Source organism: Rhinopithecus roxellana, chromosome 11 (genome assembly GCF_007565055.1).
Source record: "Rhinopithecus roxellana isolate Shanxi Qingling chromosome 11, ASM756505v1, whole genome shotgun sequence".
Taxonomy (NCBI): domain Eukaryota; kingdom Metazoa; phylum Chordata; class Mammalia; order Primates; family Cercopithecidae; genus Rhinopithecus; species Rhinopithecus roxellana.
The window spans coordinates 134,390,162-134,414,349 of NC_044559.1; the positions used below are offsets into that span (position 1 = coordinate 134,390,162).

At 51.7% G+C, this 24,188-nt stretch overlaps 1 protein-coding gene, 1 long non-coding RNA gene and 1 other non-coding gene across 4 annotated transcripts in view; 1 reads left to right on the forward strand and 2 right to left on the reverse strand.

Annotated features, from left to right (window-relative positions):
- The window catches only part of SLC29A3 (solute carrier family 29 member 3), a 50,250-nt gene that overhangs the window by 20,288 nt on the left and 5,774 nt on the right, over window positions 1–24,188 (reverse strand). The gene's annotated exons all lie outside the window — the stretch shown is intronic.
- LOC115900602 lies at window positions 17,901–18,004 on the reverse strand. The gene has a single exon (XR_004060271.1). It is a non-coding gene; the product is annotated as a small nucleolar RNA U13 (small nucleolar RNA).
- Window positions 22,744–23,660, forward strand: LOC115900363. Its single transcript, XR_004060010.1, has 3 exons — window positions 22,744–22,958; window positions 23,064–23,155; window positions 23,525–23,660. It is a non-coding gene; the product is annotated as an uncharacterized LOC115900363 (long non-coding RNA).

Here is a 24,188-nt window from a genome sequence, read left to right on the forward strand (position 1 = left end):
TACTCAGAAGGCTGAGGCAGGGGGATTGCTGGAGCCCAGGAGTTCAAGGCTGCAGGGAGTACACTACTGCACTTCAGCCTGGGCAACAGAGTGAGACCCCATCTCTAAAAAATAAAAGAAAGAAAGATGTCGCTATGGGCCCCTTTGAGTCTGAAGCACAAGCCTTCCATAGTTCCCTTTGAAGCCTGCAGAGTGCTTTGTGGTCTTTGAAATCTGTGCCCTGAATATAAGGCTGTGGTGGCCTTGTAATTAAAATGATAATTGCAGCTAGTGAGGTCCGTCAACCATGAGCCTGAGAAATAGCCTTTGAGCTGCACCTCATTGTTCCTGCCCTGATGGGCTCAGTAGAGCCTGGACTGGTCTGGGGCAGTCAGTCAATTACATCTGGACACAGTGGCTGGGCATCTGAGGCTGGGAGGGCACTGGGTGGGAATGAAGGAGAGAGGCCCTTAGGAGGAGAGGGCTGCAGATGGGGCTGCGACTGCCCCCAGCCCAAGCCCCTGGTGAGGCCCCTTCATCCAGTGGCTGCTCGATCTGTGTAATGCAGAATCTCTGATGATTTTGTTTCTTCGAGCAGGCTCAGGTTTCCTGAATGAGAATTTTCCAGGTAACTGAATGTGCCTGTTTGTTGATATTTAAGCAGAAAAACATATCATTTACTGTTGGAAAGCTTTTCGGATATTGACCACTGGATAAGACTCTGAGTCTCTTTCTGTTGTCTGGGCCCACTTCTCCGCCTTACAAAGAACTCAGAGAACAGACCTGAGGCCAGGCCATCATTCCATGAGCGCAGATCAGGAGATGGAGATGCACATGGTGACAGGAGCTGACTCAGCACATCCCATGGAATTTACAAAAACAAACCACTTAATTCCTGATGAAACACGTGGTGGGTTTTATTCAATTATTTGCTGCTTTCACCTATAGGAAAAGTTCTAAAATGAGGCGTGGTGGCACATGGCCCGTGATCCCTGGCCTCCTGGTGCTCATACCTGTGCAATGCCCTCCCCTGAGTGTGGATGAGACCTGTGGCTGCTTCCAACCAAGACACTAGAGCAAACATGATGGCGTTACATAGGACTATAGTGCCCACCTTGCTGGACTCTTTTCCTCCCTTGCTGGATTTGGGGAGGCAAGTGGCCACGTTGGGGAACACTACCTGGCATAGAACCCCAAGTTGCTGAGGGCGGTCTCCAGCACTCTCCCCACTAGAAACTGAAGCTCTCAGGCCTGCAACCACTAGGAACTGAATTCTGCCAACAACTGGAGTGGACTTGGAAGTGACCCTTCTCCAGCTAAGCCTCAGAGGAGACTGTAGCTCTGGCTGACTGATTGCAGCCTTGTGCAAATTCAGGCAGGAGACCCAGCTAAGCTGTGCCTAGAATCCTGGCCCACAGAAACCCTGTAATTATAAATGCAGGTTGTTTTAAGCCACTCATTTGTAGTATTTTGCTAGGCAGCAATAGATTCCTAATTCATGAGGGTTTCTGATAGCCGGGTTCCTGCTAATCAGGGTTTTCCTGAATATTTCAGCCTTCCTGTTTCAATTTAAATGCAGTTCCCTGATGAAAACCAGGACAGTTGATCATGCTCCTTTCTTGCACCCCCCAAGAGACAGGAAGAGCAGTGTGCTCACCCATGAGGGGCACAGAGGATGAGCACACCGGTCCCCGCAGCCCTTCCCCACCAAACCCTCAGCTGAAATTAGGGTTTTTGCAGGTGGCATGTGCTGATGTCAAGAAACTGGACTTAGTGGATGTTGCTCCAGACAGACTCACCCTGCCTGCCCCCTCAGGTTACTCACCTTGGTCCCCTGTCCAGAGCTGTTGGTCCCATGGTCATAAAATCACTGCCACTGCTGCCGCCACTGCCACCAAAGGAGGAGCTGACCCCTACAGAGAGACCCCACACCCTGCCAGTCTGTACCAGTGACTGAGGGGCGGGGGATGCTCCCCGGAAGATGGGGGAGTCAAGTCCCGTGAGACCCAGTTTTACCAATGAGAGGCAGGAACTGGAAGGAGCCCACGGATGGTTCACCAGCCTCTCCTCTCCCCAGACTGGCTGCTCTGAATGTGGTGGCTCCACAAGGCTTCTCCAAGGTGTTCCATGTGTGCTGCTGCAAAGCTGTGGCCACTCCAAAATACCATCGTCCCTTGTGTTTGCTCTCTCTGTCCCAGCCCTACTTCCCTTTCCCTCCCTCTTACTTCCCTGGACTGCACTCCCTGATGGAGTATTCCCACCAGCAGTGCCTTCCTAAGAAACCTCCAGCGGCGAAGGTCACGTTCCACTCTTGATTATTTACTTTGTAGCCGGGCAGCTGGCACGTCCCTCCTGGGTTCATCTCATTTGCTTCCAAGAGGTTTTGGGGCTATCTTCTCCCATTTTACTTAAGGAAATGTAAAGACATTTGAATACAGATCTAAACACACTGTGACTAGGATGGTAATAGGACTGCCCCCAAAGCAATCCATCCATCTAACCAGTGGGGAATTTTACGTACAGTAGTGTTTGGGGATCATTCACAGAGTTCACCTTCCACCGGGGCCTGATTCCTGAGAGCTCCCTCAAAAGTCTGTTTTGATTTGTTTTACCCCTGTAACCAACTCCACTTCTAGAGATAAGCATATGGACCCAAAGGCCAGCTCCAGCCGTGGAGGAGTGGGGGGATGAGAATATCATCAGGGAGCTGGCAGTGGGGCCACTGTGTATGATGGTGGAGGCTGAGCTTTGCACAACTCCAGGGGCACCAGACCTGCAGGCTGTGATAGGAATGGTGTCACTCAGAATTATGCCACAGCAGCTCTGTTTACATAGCCAATTAAAACACTGGAGGCCTGGGGGGTCAATGTGGGCCTTATAGAACCAGAGGTGAAAGGCTGGGTGTGACTAAGCAAGAAGGTAGGGCTAGCAGGTGGATGCAAGGCAAACACCTTGGGAGGTGACAGGCCTCCCAAGCAGGCTTCTCTGCCCCAGCAGGAAGTCCCAGGGCAGGAGACCCTTAGGCTGGTGAGTAATCCCACGGTGCTCAGCCCTGGCTGGGCAGCCACTGTCTGTGCAGGTCAGCGCCTCTTCCTGTTTTCACCTGTCCCTTTGTTTGCTGAAGAGGTGTCAAGCCCATACGCCAGTGCTGTGCTGGCAGCTGGGTGGATACAACGGAGGAGCTGTGGCACCTGCATGCCCTCGGGGAGGTGGGTACAAGCCTGGAGCTGGAGTACAACAGATACAAGGTGTTGGGGGGCATGGAAGGAGGGGCTCTGGGGGGCTTCCACCAGCGCCATCTTGGACGGCGGCTGGAAAGATTGGGGGAAGCATATCAGACAGATACGGGAGGTACAGGTGCCAGTGGGGAGAGAAACATTCCCAACAGGATGGAATGGCTGGCACAAAAGCACGAATGGATGCTTCCCCACCACTGAGGATGCCAGTGCAGCTCATCTGTTGAAAGCAACTTCTTTTTTTTTTTTTTTTTTTTTTTTTTGAGACGGAGTGTTGCTCTGCCGCCCAGGCTGGAGTGCAGTGGCCGGCTCTCAGCTCACTGCAAGCTCCGCCTCCCGGGTTCACGCCATTCTCCTGTCTCAGCCTCCTGAGTAGCTGGGACTACAGGCGCCCGCCTCATCGCCCGGCTAGTTTTTTGTATTTTTTTAGTAGAGACGGGGTTTCACCGTATTAGCCAGGATGGTCTCGATCTCCTGACCTCGTGATCCGCCCGTCTCGGCCTCCCAAAGTGCTGGGATTACAGGCTTGAGCCACCGTGCCCGGCCTCGAAAGCAACTTCTGAGGCTTCCTCAGCATCAACAACCTCTCCTGAGCTGAAGCACACCACACTGTGTTGTCCATCCCATCCACAGGAGGGCTGGCAGAACAGGCAGCCACGGCACTCAACCCCCAGAGTACTTGTGGCAGACAGGCCCATCAGTCACCTCTGAATTGTCAAACCCACGTGGGGGAGGCCCAGCTCTGAGGAAGAGAGGGACAGCTGTGCTCCTTGAATGTGAGATCTCATCTTCCTGCGCGCCACTATCTCCCTAGCGTTATCCGCGCCCTGCAATGACCTGGAGCTCAGGCAGGGTGGGGGACTCAACATCCAGGTTCTGCTAGTAATTGCACCAAAGTCAGGTAACCCAGGTGGGGAAGTGGGAGCTCTGCAGAATGCCAGGGAACTCTGACATGCAAGCAGCACAGCTTCCAGAGGGCCTGCACAGACCCCAGCCCATGTGCTCTTACACAGCCAGTGAGGGCGAGGCAGGGCTGGAATCGCTCCCATTTTACTGATGAGCAGCCTGAGGCTCACAGAGGTGGAGGAATTCCCCAGAGGTACACAGAGGCCCACACCCGGGAGTGCTGGTGGCAGCATCTTTTGCTGTAGAGCAGGGCAGGGACCGGGGGGACATATTTATCATCCCCCTACAAATGCATAAGCTGCTCTAGCTGAGGCTGCCTGTCTCCTGAGGCACAAGCCCAAACACTATCACTGGGGTCGCGGTGCATCACCAGGAAGCCTCAGAGGCCAGGCCTGGCAGCCACGTGCCTTCCCAGCAGCAAGCAGGGATGTGAGACACGCTCCTCTCAGGGTGGGCAGTGTCCTTCTTCTATCTGGCCCTAAGGCAGGTAACCTGCCCAAGCCAGCAAAGAGACAGAGTCTCACTCTGTCGCTCAGGCTAGAGTGCAGTGGCATGATCCTGGCTCACTGCAACCTCTGCCTCCTGGGTTCAAGCGATTCTCCTACCTCAACCTCCCGAGTAGCTGGGATTACAGGCATGCACTACCACACCCAGCTAATTTTGTATTTTTAGTAGAGACAGGGTTTCACCGTGTTAGCCAGGATGATCTCGAATTCCCGACCTCAGGTGATACACCTGCCTCGGCCTCCCAAAGTGTTGGGATTACAGGCGTTGAGCCATGGTGCCTGGCCAGGGTTTGATTTCTTTCTCCTCTTTTTGCAGTGGTAGACAAGAGTAAAGGAATGCACTAGCTAATCTTTTCTCTCAAACCCCACTGCTCATTCCCCTTAGCATTTCCAGAGGTCTATGGGTCTTTGTGGTGTTAAAAAGAAAAGAAAAGAAAAGAAAAGAAAAGAAAAGAAAAGATTAAGAGAAAAGCCCCCACCTCTGTCAGTTACCCGAAATGGACGGACATGGTTGGCAGCTAAGCAAAGACTATGTTAAAGAGTGCCTGTGGGTGGGCAGCATGGGGCAGGCTTCCAAGCTTTTGCCTTACTCTGCAACCCCTAAAAACAGCCCCAGTGGGCATGGGGGCCTCAACCAGACTGACCCAGGGTGGGCATGGGGGCTCCTCACCCAGACTGTGGACAGGCCCTGGCCCAGGGGTGCCAGGTGCCAGGGTCCCCCCATATGGCGGGTGAATGTGCATAAGCCACTGCCGGCCTGGGCAGGGGGGCACTTGAGTCACTTGCTCTGGTGAGAAGGAAACTCATTTTCATTCGCTACACTCTGACCCAGTTTGCGAACACCAGGAAAGGGGAGAGATGCTCTTCAAACACAATTTAAAAGCCCACCAGAGCCAGCTGGCCAGATGTGAGGCCCATTTTATGACAGGGCACATTTCCTCTCCTCCAGCACACTGAGAGGCTCCATGCTAAGCGTCTCTTCTGGAAGAATTTAATTCCGGGCTCAGAGTCCAGGTAAAGAGGTTTCATCGGGCAGGGAGGCCCCGAAATGAGTCCGTTTATCTCTGGCAGACCCTGGTTAAGCTTTCTCTCCCCTGAATGCCATTTGGGCACTTTGAAATAAGTGCAGCAAATTAGTCACAAGCTGTGGCAGACTTGGTGTCCGTGCTGCTGAGCGGCTTCTGCAAAGGAGCTTTGTGTAGCCCCCACCTCCAGAAAGCAGCAGCAGAGGCAGCTGGGCTCCTGCCGGGCGAGGAAAAGCGATTCAAGCCTGGGGGTGGCAGCTCAAGGCAGCAGAGCGTTACCTGGATCACAGGGGCATGAAATTAGCAGCAGCGAGCAGGTTGGAGCCAAGAATAGTTTGCCGTTGCAAACTTGCTGCTTTCGGATAGCTGAATTCTGCAGCCTAGGATGTTGTAGGGGAGGTGCCCTTGCCCTGGGCATCAGCCCAGATCATTCCTGAGCAAACTGAGGTGAGTGGAGGGCAGATGTCCCCATAAGGGATGGGGCTGGTGTCCTTTCTGCCACTTTCAAGGCCCTGTGTTTGGAGCACTGGCCCAGGAAAGTTAATGGGTGTGTGGCCAAGGGCAGGGACCAGCTGGGAGGGCTGGCTAGGCAGGGAAGGTGGGCAATGCCTGCTCCAGGGGCCAGGCAGGAGGCTAGACGCAGCCAGGCTGAATGGAGAGGCCAGAGACCCAAGGGAAGGATGAATCTGGGGTCAGAATCAGACAGGTAAGCTCTGGAAAATGCTGGCCAGACAGACAAAGCCACTGTGGCCACCCTAAGGAAGAGTGTCCCCATCTGACCCTTGCATACAGCCCTCCCTCCTTTGGTCTCCCAGGATAGCTCCAGGCCTGGGCTCACTGTAAATCCTGCTCTCTGAGCACCCAGGGGCTCTTCCCAGCCTCCAATCCTTTCTCACACCTCCTTGGGAATCCCTGCCGGAAGATGAGCAAAGTTCCTGTCTTCTGGAATGAGCTTCCCCGCCTTCCTCCCCGCGGTGTGTGCAAGGCTTTCTGGAGCACACCTCCTCTCCGCTCTGCTAGAAGGGCTCTTCCTCCAGCCTCAGCTGACTTCCCGGAGACTCACACATGAACCCCACCTTTCTTGCCTGCATTTTCTCTTTCCCTCAGGGCTGCTTGTTCCTTTCTCTGCTGGCCAAGAGGCTCTCTTAGGTCTCCCTTTAGGTAAAAACAAACAAACAAACAAACAAAACACTTTGACTCTGTTGCCTCCAGGCACCAGGCCCCTCCTCCCCTTCACTCCACACTCCTTGAAAATGCAGTCCATGCTGCCACTGCCAGCCGTGTCCCTCCCAGCTGCCCTGGGGAAACATTTCCTCTAAGGGTCCTCAGTGTCCTCCTCGCAGCCCACCTGTAACCAAGGCCTAGTCTTGTTCCTCACACTCCAGACACTACATGCTACCTTGTCTAGAGGGGGCTGAATTCATGCCCCAAAATTCATGTCTACCCAGAACCTCAGGATGTGACTTATCTGGACCTAGGGTCTTTGCAGATGTGCTTAATTAAGAGGAGATCCTACTGGAGGAGGAATGACCCCTCAATCCACAGTAGACGGGAAAAAAGGGAAGGACACACAGACACACAGGCAGAGGCTGCGTGAAGACAGAGCCACAGACTGTAGTGATGCTGCCATGAGTCAAAAAATGCCAAAGAAGCAGCAAGGAAACGTTATTCCCTAGAGCCTTGCTTTTCAGCTACCCAGTTTGTGGTACTTGGTGAAGACAGCCACAAGAAGCTAATGCGATGTCCTTCCAGCACTCCTCTCCTCCAAATTCACAAGGCCACACCCATTCCCGCCTCCACCACACTTCATCATCTCCGTCCACCTGTGGCTCCCTCCACCACCCCAAGGTGCCCCCTGAGCTCCATCCTTCATTTCCTGACCTCCTTTTGTTAAGGGTGAGGGTGGTGGTAGGAGAAGCTCACCTCCCCTGGCTTCATGACCTCTACCCACACATCCGTCTCTTCCTCCAGAACAACTGCTTAGGGGTCCTGCTGAGCCCAAACCCCAAGCTCCTCAAATCAAAGGTCTTTAAGAGAAGACTCCCAAGCAGCCCCTCCAAAGGGCCCATGGTCATCCTCCTTTTCTTAGCCCCTCCTCACAGCTTCCTTGGTTTCTCCTTCACCCTCACCCCAGTCAATCACATCTACTGGTCCCATCTCCACAACGCCTGACTATGGCTCACACGTCCAACCAGTCTCCCTTCGGGTTCTAGCCTCTACCCCAGGCATCCCCTCCACGACTTTGCTCAAGCTCCCCCCTGGGCCTGGCCACCCTTAGCCTACACGCCTTACCAATCAGCCTCCCTGCGACTGCTACTGCTATGCCTCCTCCTCCTTGCAGCCTCGCCTCCAGGCCCCTCGTGCACTTTGCTGCACTGTCCCCTCGCTTGGCTCCTTTTCAGGAAACCTTGGGGGCTCCACTTGGAGAAATAACAGGGTATGTGGAGGCGAGGGTGGCTGAGGGCCGATTCGGGGGTGGTCTCAGGCAGCTGCCTAAAGAGAGGTTTTGTTTTCGAAGGTACTGGGGAGCTCTGGGGGCTTCTCAATGCCAAACAGTATGGGGGGCAGTGCTGGGCGTAGAGGGAATCACCTGGCAGAAATGGGTGGAGGGAGCAGATGGGAAGAAGCAGGTGGCAGTGGTTAATTTACCCATTCATCTATTCACTCACTAAAGGTGAAAGGTGGTTGACCTTCTAGAGCTCATTCACTCATTCAACAAACGATGGCCAAGCACCTTGTATGTGGCCAATGTGTTCTAGGGGCTGGGGATGCCAGTGTTCTAGTGAGGGAGGCACAAAAAAAAAAAAAAAAAAAAAAAGAAAGAAAGAAAAAGAAAAAAAAAAGAGTCAACAGCAAGTGTGGGGGGGAAAGACTGCAAATTAGGATAAATGCAATAAAACTAAAACACAAATAATTGGCTAACCTAGAGCCTGGACAGAGGGAACAGGGTATGGCTGACCCTGAGTCAGGAATGAGCTTGACGTGTTCAAGCCTCCACAGGGGTGAGCTGGAGTATGGATGGGAATGGGGAAAGGGGGGATGAGGCTGGGGCCCAGGCAGGCCCGGGTGTGCAGGCTGTGGTGCAGGTGCGTCGCAGGACCACAGTGCACACTCAGGCAATGGCAGTTCTTCCTCCTGTCCCTCTCTCCTCTCCACAAATACTCACAGATGGATTCATCCTTCTGCAAATATTTACTGAGCTCACTAAATGTTGTAGACATAGGAGATTCAGCTCAAGTTCTTGCCTTTATGGAACTGCCATCTAGTCAAAGAGATGGCCAACAAATGCATAAACAAATAGATTATAGGCTAGGCAGTGGTCAGTGATATGAAGACAAATTCAGCAGGGTAGGTACCTCTGTAATAGATCACAGAACTGGGAAAGAGCCATAAGGAGGTGTCCCCAGTCCAGAGGTTGGCAACAGGCTACTCCTGGGCCAAGTCTGCCCTCTTCCTTTGTGTGAACACTGGAGCGCGGTCGGCCTTCGGTCAGCCCATTTGTTTACATGTTGTCAAGGGCAGCTTTCACTCTGCAAGGGCAGAGCTGAGGTCACAAACAGAGACTGTGGGGCCCACAAAGCCTAAAATACGAACCATCTGGCCCTTTGCAGGAAAAGTTTCTGGATCTCAATCTACGGTCTAATATCTTCATTTCTCAAAGGAGGACGTGGTCTCAAGTCACCCAGCAAGTTTGAAACACAGTCAGAAACAAGCCAGCTCTCCTGAATTCAGAGTCTTTCTGCCAGGCAGAGTGAGCAAGGAAGACAGAAACCTCATTTCTATCTACCCTTATATCCTGCCTCGGCCAAGTCTTCATGAGGCCCCCTAGTAAGGGGCAAGCTGACTACTTTGATTCTTTTCCCTTTTATTCCCCCCATGCACTCTCAGGCTGGAACCTGAATAGGCAGAGTAAGGGCTCAGAAACCAAGGGCTCAGAGAAACAGGGAACCTCACGGATCCATGCACGAGTGACCTCCAGCTCCCTGAGGATGAGCTGATTGGAGGCTCAGCCACTGCTGATGCTCGGGCCAGCCAGTCTTTCCTCTTCTGCAGCCTGACTTCTGCCACGTGATAGGGAAAAGAGGAAGAAGACTTTCAAGAAAACTCCCCACCTACCCACGCAGCCCTCGCCTGACCGGGGAGGCTTCTTCATCCCCCAGAGGGTCCCGTGCATCAGTGTCACAAGGCTGATGACCAGGCACAAGGGCCATGCCCTGTGACCTGGTGGTAATGAGGAGGTGGTCTGGGGGTGCTCCAGCCTCTCTCTGTAGTAGAAAACATTAGGGACCATCAGGAAGAGAGAGTCCTTAGCCAACCCCTGGCAGGCACTTCCTCAACAACAGACCGCTCCCGCCTTGGGGAGGCTGTTTCTCTTTGGAGGTGCATGTGGGCAGAAACCACAGGCTGCTCTAGGCCTCAGATGCTTGCATGCAGACAGGCACAGACGCGCACAGAAGCACAGGCAGTGAGGACCTGCAAGAGGCCAGCAAGGAGGCCCCAGGCACCCAGTGCCGCAGACCCCTCCCAGGCTGCCTGCCTGTGTCGAAAGCGCTGGGCTCCTCAGTGGAGACTCTAATTTAGGTTCCGCTATCTGGACACTTGTGATGATCAATCATGTTAAAGAGACACTTGAGCACTTAAGGTCCGGGCCATCTTCTAATTTGTCCAGGAAATCGCCTCTGGATTTTAAGGATATATGCAGGAAGAAATAAAATTGAAGGCAGAGAGGGAGCAGTCGATAGCCCGGAGGGCAAGGGAGCATAGCGCAGGTGGGGAAAAAGGGGTCGTGAGCACTTAGGGAGAAAATAAGAAAAGAACTAGAGAAGCTGAGGCCACCAAAGGCATGACTGACAGTGTTTCAAACTAGGCTTTTTTTTCCCCCTCTGTAGGACGCAGCAAGAGCTAAAAACAGAAGAAAAAGCCATCACAGGTATATTATTCATTGGGAATGGCACGCTGGCTGGGCCCGCAGTTAGAATCAGAGGGTGGACAAGGGGATTTTTAAAAATGATTCACTTTTGGCTCTAATTTTTAAAAATGGTTTAGAGCAGCCATCCACGCCAGCCAAAGCAACTGGCAGCCACTCATGCACACCCAGTGGCAGAAAGCCTGAAGCCCCCCGCATCCTGCCTGACCTCAGACTCCCCATCTCCTTTCCTAGGATGACAAAGCTCAGGCAAAATCCCACTTTAATACGCTTCTTTCTATGTGGGGAGGAGGGGTGTTGTACCCTTCTCCACTCCTGGGAATTCTGCTTTTAAAAAGTGGATTACTGGTACGGTGTGGTGGCTCACGCCTGTAATCCCAGCACTTTGAGAGGCCAAGGTGGGTGGATCACTTGAGGTCAGGAGTTCAAGACCAACCTGGCCAACATGGTGAAACCCTATCTCTGCTACAAATACAAAAATTAGCCAGGCGTGGTAGCAGGCTTCTGTAATCCCAGCTATTCAGGAGGCTGAGGCAGGAGAATTGCTTGAACCTGGGAGGCGGAGTGAACCCAGGAGCCGAGATCACACCACTTCACTCCAGCCTGGGCGATACAGCGAGACTGTCTCAAAAAAAAAAAAAAGAAAAGAAAAGAAAAAGAAAAAAAGAATAAAAGAGGATTGCCAAAGGGAGTCTAAACATTGTTTCCATTTGGAGAGAGATCTGAGTAGCACTAAAATGGGTCTGCAGGAACACCACCTGGCACAAAGGAGAGACTCCTGAATACCTGTTCTCCTGGCCAGCTGGCATCAGGACCACCTGGCAACAATGCCCAGGCCTCACCCGGGGAGCTAAAGTCATCACAGAAAGGTCCAGGAATCTGGGTATTTGCCAAATGTCCCAGGAAATCTGATACTGATTCAGGTACCCTGGGCTGCGGCCCCCATTCTGGTCTTATTAGCTATGTGACACCAACGAGTTACTTACTGTCTCTACTTTCCTCCTCTGTAGAATGAGGACATGCCACATCCTCACAGATGGCTACAAAGTTAGGGGGAAACAGGCAGAGCAGGGTTGTTCAAACTACAGGTTGCACAGCTCATTAAAGAATATGAAATCCATTTGATGGGTCATGACCAGAATTTTACTTTATTCTATTTAATCCTTTGTTGCCTTCTTTCTTACTAAAGGTGAGTGAGCTGTCTGCATCTTTTTCTGGGACCCTTCTCTGTGCACCCAAGCCCTCTGGCCTGCTCATGGACCTCGCTCAGGTAAGCTCCCTCTTCTTCATCACGCGTTTTTCCTTCTCTGCTGGATCATTTGCTTCCGCACACAAACTGCCTGCTATGTCTCTCGTATTAAAAATAAAAGAACAGAACATTCTTCCCCTTCTGAATCACAGTTCCCTGCAGCTTGTGCCTCATTGTCCTGCTCCCATTTAAAGCAAAATTCCTTGAGTTTGCTGTCTCCTCTGCCTCTCCCCCCATCCTCCACAATGCTGCTCCCCAAGGTCACTATGAACCTGCACAAGGTCAAATGCTCCATCCTCATCCTGCAAGGCTTACAACCAGCACTGTCACTGTTGATCACTTGCTCCTCCTTGAAACTACAGTCAGAGCGGAGTTTCCTTTTTTTAAGTATAGATGCAGCTTCATGAAACTGTTGTCTGCATTATAGACACAAAGGTCTTGCCAGGTGAGATAGCCATCATGCTCAAAAAAATTTTGAAAACGCTGACATAAAGCACTGAGGTTAAGATCATAGATACATGGGTTGACAGGGCCCCAGTCTGAGTCCCAGTTGTCACTTACTTTGTAGCTGGGGGCAAATGACTTAAACTTTTTCAACCTTGGTTTCTTTCTCTGTATAATGGGCATAATAAACCTATGTCTTCGGACTCTAAAAAAAAACAAAAGATCATGGAAAACAAAAAAACAAAAAAAAACTTCTAGCACACAGTAGATTGCTTAATAAATATTGCGGAGTTAATGAATGAATTTGTACCCTTAGCAGTGCCTGGCACATGGTAAGAGTTTAGTAAAGGTAGTGAATGTTGGGATTTAGCAAAGTCCTCACACAGCGGCCACCACCTTATAAGGTACGCCATAACTGTCAGGACTTTCCGCCCTACCTGTGTCTGCAGCGTTATGTAAATGCTGCCAGGTGGGTCTGTGGGCAGAAGTCCCAGGGGCCACAGAGCCTGTCCCCAACCCACACAGTAGGTAAGGGCACTGGTAGTCTAGAGTCCCTCTGTTGCCAAATCTGGGTTCCTCCCAGCTACCTTGTGGTCCTATGAGACAGGACCAATCCACCTTTCACCCAGCTATGGAGCCTTTACCAAACAGTTGTCCTATGACTCTTAAACCTCTGGGAACAGGGAGCCTCCAATCCCTGATACAGCATAGAGAGGTTACCCAGCTGGGTCAGGACCTCAGGACTGCCTCTCTTCTGCTCTCCAGTTTCACTTGCTCTTGCTTTGTGCCACCCCAGGTGTAAGATGCCCACATTGAGCCCAGTTGGCCCTACCACTCCTTTTCCAGGAGCCTGGGAAATTGGAAGGAAGAGGAGGGTGGCTGTGGAGCCCCCATCTCCTAACTACAGCCCTTGGCCCCCTGGCCCAGCAAAGGGGAGTATTACCAAGAGAAAGGGCAAAGGCTCCTCCAGGGGCCGCCACTGGCTGGCGTGGAACTGTGGGCTCGCGGGTGCAGCTCAAGCCCAGAGCATTTCCGTTAGACAAGCATTGAACCCTCCAACCACCTACATTTGTAGGGAGTCCCATGAGGAACCCCATACTCTAAGGTAGACTAGGCCAACTCCTTGCACTTCCCGCAGGATGGTGGCCCTAATTCTCCAAGGGGGAAACTGTCCCCTTCACTGCTAGGTTTGACAACTTGACTTGCATGGCAGGAAGTTCTCCCAGAAGGCTCACCTAAGTCTCTCATGATGTAGCCTTTGTCTGTTTAATGGGTTGATGGGTACTCTAGTGGAGGCAGAGGACAGCTGCTTTTTCCCCCCATGTGGTAACGTTTTACTTGAATCATAGTCCTTTTTGTTTTGAGACTGGGGTTTCACTATGTTGCCAAGTCTGGTCATGAACTCCTAGGCTCAAGCTCACTGTTCTGTTCTCCCATCTCAGCCTCCTGAGCAGCTGGGACTACAGGTACATACCACCATGCCTGGCCTGGATCATGGTTATCTGGCTACACATTAGCCTTATCTGGAGAACTTAAAACGCTTGTGCCCAGGCCCCTCAGAAGGAATTAGAATTGGGTGAGTGGAACACGTGGGATGTGGGGTATTTTCTTTTCTGTTCCTTTCTTTTTTGAGACAGATTCTTGCTCTGTTGCCCAGGCTGAAGTGCATTGGCACGATCTCGGTTTACTGTAGCCTCTGCCTCCCAGGTTCCAGTGATTCTCCTGCCTCAGCCTCCTGGGTAGCTGGGATTACAGGTGCATGCAGGTGGGGTATTTTTTTTAAAGCTTCCCAGGTGATCCCGATGTGCAGCCAGGGCTGAGAGTGCCAAGGTAGACAGATAGCTTAGAGAACACGCTGGTTACAAGCATGGGCTCTGCAGTTCTATTACTTGCTAGCAAGTGACCTTAGGTCAGTGGCCTAAAATCTGTGAGGCTTGATTTCATTTGGCAGCTCACCAGGATGTCATGTGGAAGGAAGACGGCAGGTCACGTGGGAGGTGGGTGCAGGCTGCATGGCAGGGACTTGGTAACCTCTGATAACCTGTCCTCCAGCTTCCTCTTCTCCACATAAGCTCATCCTGCTTCCTTTGAACACTTCCTCCTTGGACTGGGAGGTCCGCACTTCAAGGGCAGATCAGTCCTGCTTCTTTGCAGGGCTGAGAGACTGGACCAGAACTAAGGGACTGGAAACAAGGGGAGGGGATGCCCTATGTCCCCCACTTGCTGAACCAGGACAACCTGGCTACCTTCCCTATGGCAGGAACCCCACTTCATGTCTATGCCAACACACCTGAAAGATCAGAACTCCTTTACTGGTAGCCACTGTGACTCCCAGAGCTTCTTCTGCTCCCTTGCAGAGCCATGGCATCACTCTCATGGATTGGGTTGTGGAGCTTTCCTTCTCAGCCTTATGATAACTAATGTGACAAATATTTATGTGCTATTATGTGTTGGGTGCCATGCCAGGTGTGCCAGGGGCACAGGATGTAGAGTAAGAGAGTTTTATTCACTGGCGGGGGAGGCCTCCTCATCTGTCATGGTGGATGATAACAGTTCCTGACCTACAGAGGTGCTGCGGGGCTGCATGAGATAATGCAGGCAAAGTGCTGAGAGCCGCGGCTCCCACCCAGCCAGCGCTCGGTCTCCATGAGCCATAGGGCAGGATGTGATGGGGAAGTATGATGCTGCCCTGAAGACCCAGACGTGGAGCCCCTAACTCAGAGAGGTGGCTTCAGGGGACGTGCCCAGAGACGAGATGATTCTGTCTCCTGCCTCACCCCCGGGACTGAGTGGTGGGGTGCCTCCTGGTCAGATGGAGGGATGGACAGGGGCATCAGTAGAGTGCCTGGCCCGGGTCCCAGCCCTGCTGACACCAAGTCGGGCTGTAGGTCCCACCCATGACCTGGCCGTGTCCTGCAGTCCCTCAGAGAGGAGTCCCTGGGCAGACTGAGGTACACAGGAAGGAAGGTGTGGAGAGCGACTGTGGGGGCCTTGGAGCAAGGAATGGCCAGGAGAAGGTACAGACACTCTTCTCTCCGGGGCAGGAAGTGGGGCTTGTCCAGCTCACTGTTCTGTTCTAGGCCAAGGGCAGCCAATACAGGCCTGCAGGAGAGCCTGGGGAAGGGTGAGGAGGCCCCACAAGGCAGGGGATGGCTTACAACCCCAGAGCTGGGGAGGACCTCCAGCTAAACAGGTCAGGTGGGGAAGGGGGAAGGGACGCTGGGTCCAGGACCCAGGGGTAGAACCCAGGCACCTGTGGTTTCAGGCTGGAAAAGGAGGCCAGACCAAGGGCAGGCTCTCTAAAGGAAGGAAGATGGTGTTTGGTGGAGTCAAAGTGTGGGGGGTGGGGGGTTGGGGCATCTCCAGGATAGTACCCTACATACCACTCTCTGAGTATGAATGAGTCTGTAATCATCTATCCACCTCAATGCCCCATAAAATTCTCTATAGCCCTTTCTAGCTGTGTGATCTCAGGCAGGTTACCTAGCCTCTCTGAGCCTCTGGTTTTTGTCTTAAGAAAAGGGTTACTAAGACTTGCATTGCAGGGCTAATGAGAAACAACACATGCAATACCCCTGCCAGCATGGTGGGCCCAGAGTCGGGCTCAGGCAATGGCAGCTGTTGCAGGCCCCTGTGCCATCTTTTCTTATCAATTCTTCCTCATTTATGCTCTAATTTTTTTTGGCCCTGGGCCAGCAGGCCTGTGATAGATTTATTGGAGGTTCTTATTCCAGAGAATAGAGACAGGAGGGCAGAGTGAGCAGGATACTAAGGCATCCCCACATTTGTCCAGGCAGAAGGAAATGAGCCCACTGACCTTGAAAGTGACATAATTTGGGGGAGGGGGTGTCTGGGTAAACCCTCCTCCTGGGTCTAGCTCCCCATCAAATGGTATTCATCCCCAGAAAATGTTCAAAGGAAAGTACAGGAAAGAATAAACACCTAGACCCACAGCTAATTGAGTTGCAGGTGGTGGCTAGAGACAGGACCATTTGACTCTCCCCCTCCTTCCCCCAAAGTGGCCCTCAGGTGACAGGGCAGACAGGCAGCCTCTCGCAGGGAAATCAGGAAGAGAGGAGGAAAGAGCTGGGGAGGTGGGTGGCTGGGATGAGGAATGAGGCAAAGAAAAATGGCCCGCAAAATGCAGAAACGCCCCAGCATGCTTGCTTCCCAAACCCGGCCCATGAATCGAGGGGTGACAGGTCTCTCATCTCCGATGCCAAGAGCCAGGAGCTCCGGGCAGCCGCAGGTACTACATCTGCACCTGCCAGCAGTTGGAGAGAGGCCATAAAGCATCATAGCAGGGCTCAGAATGCCAAGTGCCTGCAGCTGGGAAGGGATCGCCCTGCGGTGAAAGCAGTACACAGGGCGAGGGCTGCTCCCAGAGCCAGGCCTGGGCACCCCTCCCTCCAGAGGCTGCTTGATCCTGGGGGCCTGGTGGTGGACAGAGGAGGGACAGGGCAGGTGCACACGCAATCTAGCTCTGTGCCGGCCGAGACAGGCAGGGACCTTCTGGAGGAAGCCTAGTAGGCCAGGTGATTTACTGGGGCTGGCAGAAAGCTGGGACATTGGAGTCACTGGTAAATAAAAGTGGATTGTAAAGCACCCGGGCTAAGCCTGCGCCTGCAGAAATGCACCAGGGCTGCAGACAGCTTAGAAGCATGGGCCCCATCCCCCAAATGATCATCACAATCATAGTTTATACGGCACTTCGGATAGGGGTGCCAGGCCTGTCCTAACTGCTTTTTAACACATATTAATATACTTAATCCTCACAACAGCCCTAAGAAGTTGGTGGTAATATTATAATATCTTCCTTTAACATACCAGAAAGATGGCCGGGTGTGGTGGCTCATGCCTGTAATCCCAGCACTTTGGGAGGCCGAGGCGGGTGGATCTCTTGAACCCAGGAGTTTGAGACCAGCCTGGGCAACATAGTGAGACTTTGTCTCTACAACAAATACAAAAAATTGGCCAGGCATGGTGGCGTGCGCCTGTAGTCTCAGTTACTCAGGAGGCTGAGGCAAGAGCATCACTTGAGCCCAGGGAGGTTGAGGCTGCAGTGAGGCTTGACTGTGCCACTGCACTCCAGCCTGGGTGACAGTGCAAGACCCTGTCTCAAAAAAAAAAAAAAGTACTGATACAGTCCAGAAACATGAGGCAGCACAGAGAGGTCACAGAGCCAAGCCCTATCCAGTGCACCACAAACTCTACTGTGCCCTTCAGTCACCCGAAGGGCTTGGCAGCTCGCCGGCCCTGTCTCAATCGGCCTCGGGTGGGCGGGAGACCGCATCACTAACAAGCTCCCAGGTGAGGCCGCTGGTCTGAGGACCACACCTTGAGTCGAGAGGCTGTAAACTACTCTGCTGCCTTCCTGTGGCACTTCCTCAGCCTTAGAAATGGTTTATATCCCATTGCTCTGGCCCCGGGAGGCATCTATGAATTCCTCAGTTAACAGAAAAGGCCCTCACAGGTGTCAGATGTGTCAGATCATGGGGGGAGTTGAGGGGTGGAGTAGGGGAGTGTGGAAGTGTGAAGTTGTAAGCATATCAATGTCTACACCCCAGGTCAGGCTAATCTAATCAGAATCCCTAGGGCACGGCCCACACTGGTATTTTTATTCCTTTTCATCGGACAGGTAATGTGCCGATGACATAACAAGGTTTGAGGGAGGCCTATCTCACACATGTGCGTGGAAACCCAGTCATCACATTCATGAACTACAAAAGGACCATTAACTGGTGTTTTTTTAAGCAGCTCCCTGGGTGATCCACATGTGTAGCCGCAGTGAGTCCTTGAGATGGACAGCAGGGATGCCTCCCTCGCTATGGCAGATTCATGCCTGTAAAACTGAGGACAGCTCCTTGGGGCGAGGCCAAGGATTTCCTTCTGGGAAGCAGTGATGAGCCACCTCCTGGGCCACTGGAAGGTGCGGCTGGGGTCTGCTAGCATACCTCCTTCTTGCTTCTGAGGCATCCCTAGAGAAGATAGGGCACAGCTGGGCAGCTGGCAACATCCCATCTTGGCATTTGTCGGAGAAGTCCTTGCCTCCCCATGCTCTCAAGTGACAGCAGACACCAGCCTGCGTTAGCTGTGGAAACGGAGGCTCCTGACCAAGACTCTCCTTGACCAAACTTTCGTCAGGTTCCTCTGAGCCCCATCCTCGACCTTGGCCCCAACCCCAGTCCTGACTTCTGCCTGCCCAACCCAGTCTTAGCCAAGAATCCTGCGAAGTCAGATTAGCCAGCATGCCCCTGAGGAGAGAAGCCATTTCTCTGTCTCCTGTCTCTGAGGAGGAGGAGAAAGTAAAAGTTGAAAAACAACAGGAATGAAGTCAGTGGCAAGACTAGCCGGTGCCACTGATGACCAGGCCTGAGGTTAAAAGATTAACCCCCTACTCTAACAACATGTGCTCTCAATCTATCACGACCCTTTCACGTGGAACCCCTTAGAGTTGTAAGCCCTTAAAAGGGACAGGAACGCTGTCTTCGGAGTGCTCGGCTCTGGAGACGTGAGTCTGCCGACGCTCCCGGCCTAATAAAAAACCTCTTCCTTCTTTAATCCGGTGTCTGAGGAGTTTTGTCTGCAGCTCATCCTGCTACATTTCTTGGTTCATCTGACTGGGAGGCGAGGTGATTAACAGACGGTCGAGGCCGCTGCTTAGGCCTGCCCTGTGGAACATCCCTGCAGGGGACTCCGGCCAGCTTGAGCAACACGGATCCTGAGAGCGCTCCTGGGTAGGCAATTGCCTGGGTGGAACGCCTTGTCAGAGCAGTGCACAGCAGGCCCCCGCAGAGGATCAATGCAGTGGCTGAACACGGGGAAGGAACTGGCGCTTTAAGTCTGGACATCTGAAACTTGGTAAGACTGGTCTTTGGAACTTGCCCACTCCATTTGAGCAGAAGCGTGGCCTGATCACCCACGGCGTGCCTGTACCGGCACTTTGGTTTTTGAGTTGACTTGAATTGCTTAATATTTTGGTTTTGGTTTTGACCTGGCTTGGATTTCTGGATACTCTGATTTTGGTTTTGATTCTGGTTTGGTGTAAACTAAAAAGTGTGTGTATGCCCTTTTTACCTGTTCTTTGTTCTGTGGTGTGCATGTGGTGTGAGCGTGGTGTGTTGTCTCGAGGAAACATGGGTCAGACACAAAGTAAGCCCAGTCCGCTAGGAACTATGTTGAAAAATTTCAAGGAAGGATTTAGTGGAGACTATGGGGTTACTATGACACCAGGAAAACTTAGAACTTCGTGTGAAATAGATTGGCCAACATTAGAAGTGGGTTGGCCATCAGAAGGAAGCCTGGACAGGTCCCTTGTTTCTAAGGTATGGCACAAGGTAACTGGTGAGTCAGGATACTCAGACCAGTTCCCATACATAGATACTTGGTTACAGCTGATGCTAGATCCCCCACAGTGGCTAAGAGGGCAGGCAGCAGCAGTGCTAATAGCAAAGGGACAGATAGCCAAGGAAGGATCCCGCTCCACCCACCAAGGGAAATCAACTCCTGAAGTTCTGTTCAACCCAACATCAGAAGATCCATTGCAGGAGATGGCACCAGTGATCCCAGTGGTGCCCTCCCCTTACCAGGGAGAGAGGCTCCCCACTCTTGAGCCCACAGTGTTTGTGCCTCCGCAAGACAAACACATCCCTAGGCCACCTAGAGTAGACTAGAGAGGAAATGAAGCCTCGGGAGAAACCCCTCCCTTGGCAGCTCGTTTACAACCCAAAACTGGGATACAAATGCCCCTGAGAGAGCAGCGGTATACTGGGATAGATGAGGATGGGCACATGGTGGAGAGGCATGTTTTTGTGTACCAGCCCTTCACCTCTGCCGACCTTCTCAACTGGAAAAACAATACCCCGTCCTATACTGAAAAGCCACAAGCTCTAATTGATTTGCTCCAAACTACTATCCAGACCCACAACCCCACCTGGGCTGATTGCCACCAGTTGCTCATGTTCCTCTTTAACACAGATGAAAGGCGGAGAGTGCTCCAAGCAGCAACTAAGTGGCTAGAGGAACATGCACCAGCTGATTACCAAACTCCCAAGAGTATGTGAGGACCCAGTTCCCAGGAACAGACCCCCAGTGGGACCCAAATGAAAGAGACAGTATGCAAAGGCCGAATCGATACAGGGAAGCTGTCTTGGAAGGATTAAAGAGGGGAGCCCAGAAAGCCACAAACGTTAACAAGGTCTCTGAGGTCATTCAGGGAAAAAAAAAAGTCCAGCACAATTCTTTTTCTTTTGAGATGGAGTCTCGCTCTGTTGCCCAGGCTGGAGTGCAGCGGCGCATCTCGGCTCACTGCAAGTTCCGCCTCCCGGGTTCATGCCATTCTCCTGCCTCAGCCTCCCGAGTAGCTGAGACTACAGGCACCTGCCACCACGCTTGGCTAATTTTTTTTGTATTTTTAGTAGAGACGGGGTTTCACCATGTTAGCCAGGATGGTGTCGATCTCCTGACCTCGTGATCCGCCCGTCTCGACCTCCCAAAGTGCTGGGATTACAGGTGTGAGCCACCATGCCCGGCCAGTCCAGCATAATTCTACGTGAGACTGTGTGAGGCCTATCGTATGCACACACCCTTTGATCCCAATAGCCCTGAAAATCAGTGCATGATTAACATGGCTTTAGTTAGTAAAAGCACAGAAGACATTAGAAGAAAACTGCAGAAACAGGCTGGATTTGCAGGGATGAATACATCACAGTTATTAGAAACAGCTAACCAGGTGTTTGTAAACAGGGTTAGCTGTAAGGAAAACCGCAAAGAGAATGAACGCCAGGCCCGGCGAAATGCCGACCTATTAGCTGCAGCAACCAGAGGGGTCCCTCCAAAGAGGCAAGGGAAGGGGGGGGCCCTGGAAAGGAAACTGAGCCTGGCTGTCAGAGTTTGCAGCGTGACCAGGGAGGGACAGCATTAGGGATATACCTAATGTAAATGACAAGTTAATGGGTGCAGCACACCAACGTGGCACATGTATACATATGTAACAAACCTGCACATTGTGCACATGTACCCCAGAACTTAAAAAAAAAAAAGGACATTGGGAGAACAAATGCCCTCAGCTAAAAGGAAAACAAGGTGACTCAGAGCAGGAGGTCCCAGACAAGGAGGAAGGGGCCCTGCTCAACCTGGCAGAATGGTTATTGGACTAAGGAAGGTCATTTACAATCTACTGGAGCCTAAGAGCAGAAGGTAGGTGAGAGAATTCTTAGGAGCTGTGGCGTTTTGCAGACTGTGGATCCCAAACTTTAAAGCATTAGCCAAGCCTTTGTATGAGGTCACTAAGCGGAGGACCAGGAACCTTTTGAATGGGGATCCCAACAACAGCAAGCCTTTCATGAGTTAAAGGAAAAACTTCTGTCAGCCCCAGCCCTGGGGCTATCTGATCTGACAAAGCCTTTTACATTGTATGTGTCAGACAGAAAAGATGGCACTTGGAGTTTTAACCCAAACTGTGGTGCCAAGGCCGGTGGCCTACCTCTCTAAACAACTAGACAGGGTTTCTGAAGGATGGCCCCCATGTTTGAGGGCCTTGGCAGCAACTGCCCTGCTAGTACAAGAAGCAGATAAGCTGACTCTTGGGTAAAACCTGAACATAAAGGCCCCCCATGCTGTGGTAACCTTAATGAATACTGAAGGACATCATTGGCTAATGAATGCTAGACTCAACAAGTACCAAAGTTTGCTCTGTGAACATCCCCGTGTAACCATTGAAGTCTGTAACACCCTGAGCCCTGCCACCTTGCTCCCAGTATCAGAGAACCCTGTCGAGCAGGACTGTGTAGAAGTGTTGGACTCAGTTTAGCAGACCTGACATCCGGGACCAGCCTTGGGCATCAGTAGACAGAACTATACATGGATGGGAGCTTCATCAACCCACAAGGAGAGAGATGTGCAGGCTATGTAGTGGTAACCCTGGACACTGCCGAAGCCAGATCACAGCCCCAGGGCACTTCAGCCCAGAAAGCTGAACTCACTGCTTTAATTCGGGCCTTAGAACTCAGTGAAGGTAAGACTAAACATTTACACTGATTCTCGGTATGCCTTTATAACCCTTCAAGTGCATGGAGCATTATATAAAGAAAAAGGCCTATTGAACTCTGGGGGAAAGGACATAAAATATCAACAATAAATTCTGCAATTATTAGAAGCAGTATGGAAAGCTCACAAGGTGGCAGTTATGCATTGCAGAGGACACCAGCGAGCTTCCACCTTGGGTTTGGGGAATTCCCGCGTTGACTCAGGCTTGAAAAGCAGCATCTGATCCCTTCCGGGCATCAGTCACAGCCCCCCTGCTCCCTCAAGTACCTGATCTTGTACCTACTTATTTTAAAGAAGAAAAGGACTTTCTCCAGGCAGAGGGAGGACAAATGACGAAGGAAGGATGGATTCGGTTACCACGTGGGAGAGTAGCTGTGCCATAGCTGCTAGGAGCCGCAGTTGTACTGGCTGTGCATGAAACCACCCATTTAGGTCAGGAGTCACTTGAAAAGTTGTTAGGCCAGTATTTCTACATCTCGCATTTGTCAGCCCTTGCCAAAACGGTGACGCAGCTGTGTGTTACCTGCCAACAGCATAATGCGAGGCAAGGTCCAGCTGTTCCGCCCAGCATACAAGCTTATGGAGCAGTCCCCTTTGAAGATCTCCAGGTGGACTTCACAGAGATGCCAAATTGTGGAGGTAACGAGTATTTACTAGTTCTTGTGTGTACCTACTCTGGGTGGGTGAAGGCTTATCCAACACGAACTGAGAAAGCTCGTGAAGTAACCCATATGCTTCTTCGAGATCTTATTCCTAGATTTGGACTGCCCTTACAGATCAGCTCAGATAACAGGCTGGCGGTGTTTGTGGCTGACTTGGTACAGAAGATGGCAAAGGTATTTGGGATCACATGGAAGCTGCATGCCACCTACCCGTCTCAGAGTTCCAGAAAGGTGGAGCAGATGAATCGGAATATCAAAAATAGTTTAGGGAAAGTATGTCAGGAAACAGGATTAAAATGGATACAGGCTCTCTCTATGGTATTATTTAAAATTAGATGTACCCCTTCTAAAAGAACAGGATATTCTCCTTATGAAATATATCACAGGCCCCCTCCCATATTGCGGGGACTTCCAGGCACTCCCTGAGAGTTAGGTGAAATTGAGTTACAGCTACAAGCTTTAGGAAAAATAACACAATCTCAGCCTGGGTAAATGAGAGATGCCCTGTGAGCTTATTCTTCCCAGTTCACCCTTTCTCCCCAGGTAATCGAGTGTGGATCAAGGACTGGAATGTAGCCTCTTTATGGCCACGGTGGAAAGGACCCCAGACTGTCGTCCTGACCACTCCCACCACTGTTGAAGGTAGAGGGAATCCTAGCCTGGATCCACCACAGCCATGTAAAACCTGCAGCACCTGAAACCTGGGAGGAAAGACCAAGCCTGGACAACCCTTGAAGAGTGACTCTGAAGATGACAAGCCCTGCTCCAGTCATACCCAGAAGCTGACTGGTCCATGCACAGCCGAAGCATGAGGAAGCTCACTGTGGGATTCATTTTTCTTAAGTTTTGGACTTGTACAGTAAGGACTTCAACTGACCTTCCTCAGACTGAGATAGGGCAAAAACTTGAAACAGTCTTTTTAAAAGGGACTTGTGTGTATAATGCCACCCAGTACAAGGTATGCAGCCCAGGAAGTGACCAGCCTGATGTGTGTTATAACCCATTAGAACTACTTGATCCCTGTTGGAAAACAGTATGTAACTCTAGGAATAAATGGAACTGGACTGGTAGGAAGACCTGGATAGTGAAGATGAGAGTGAGAACTCCCACTAGTGAGTGAGGTTCTCAAAGTGGGGAATGAGGAGAGAAGCCATTTCTCTTACTGTCTCCTGTCTCTGAAGAGGAGAAAGTAAAAGTTGAAAAACAA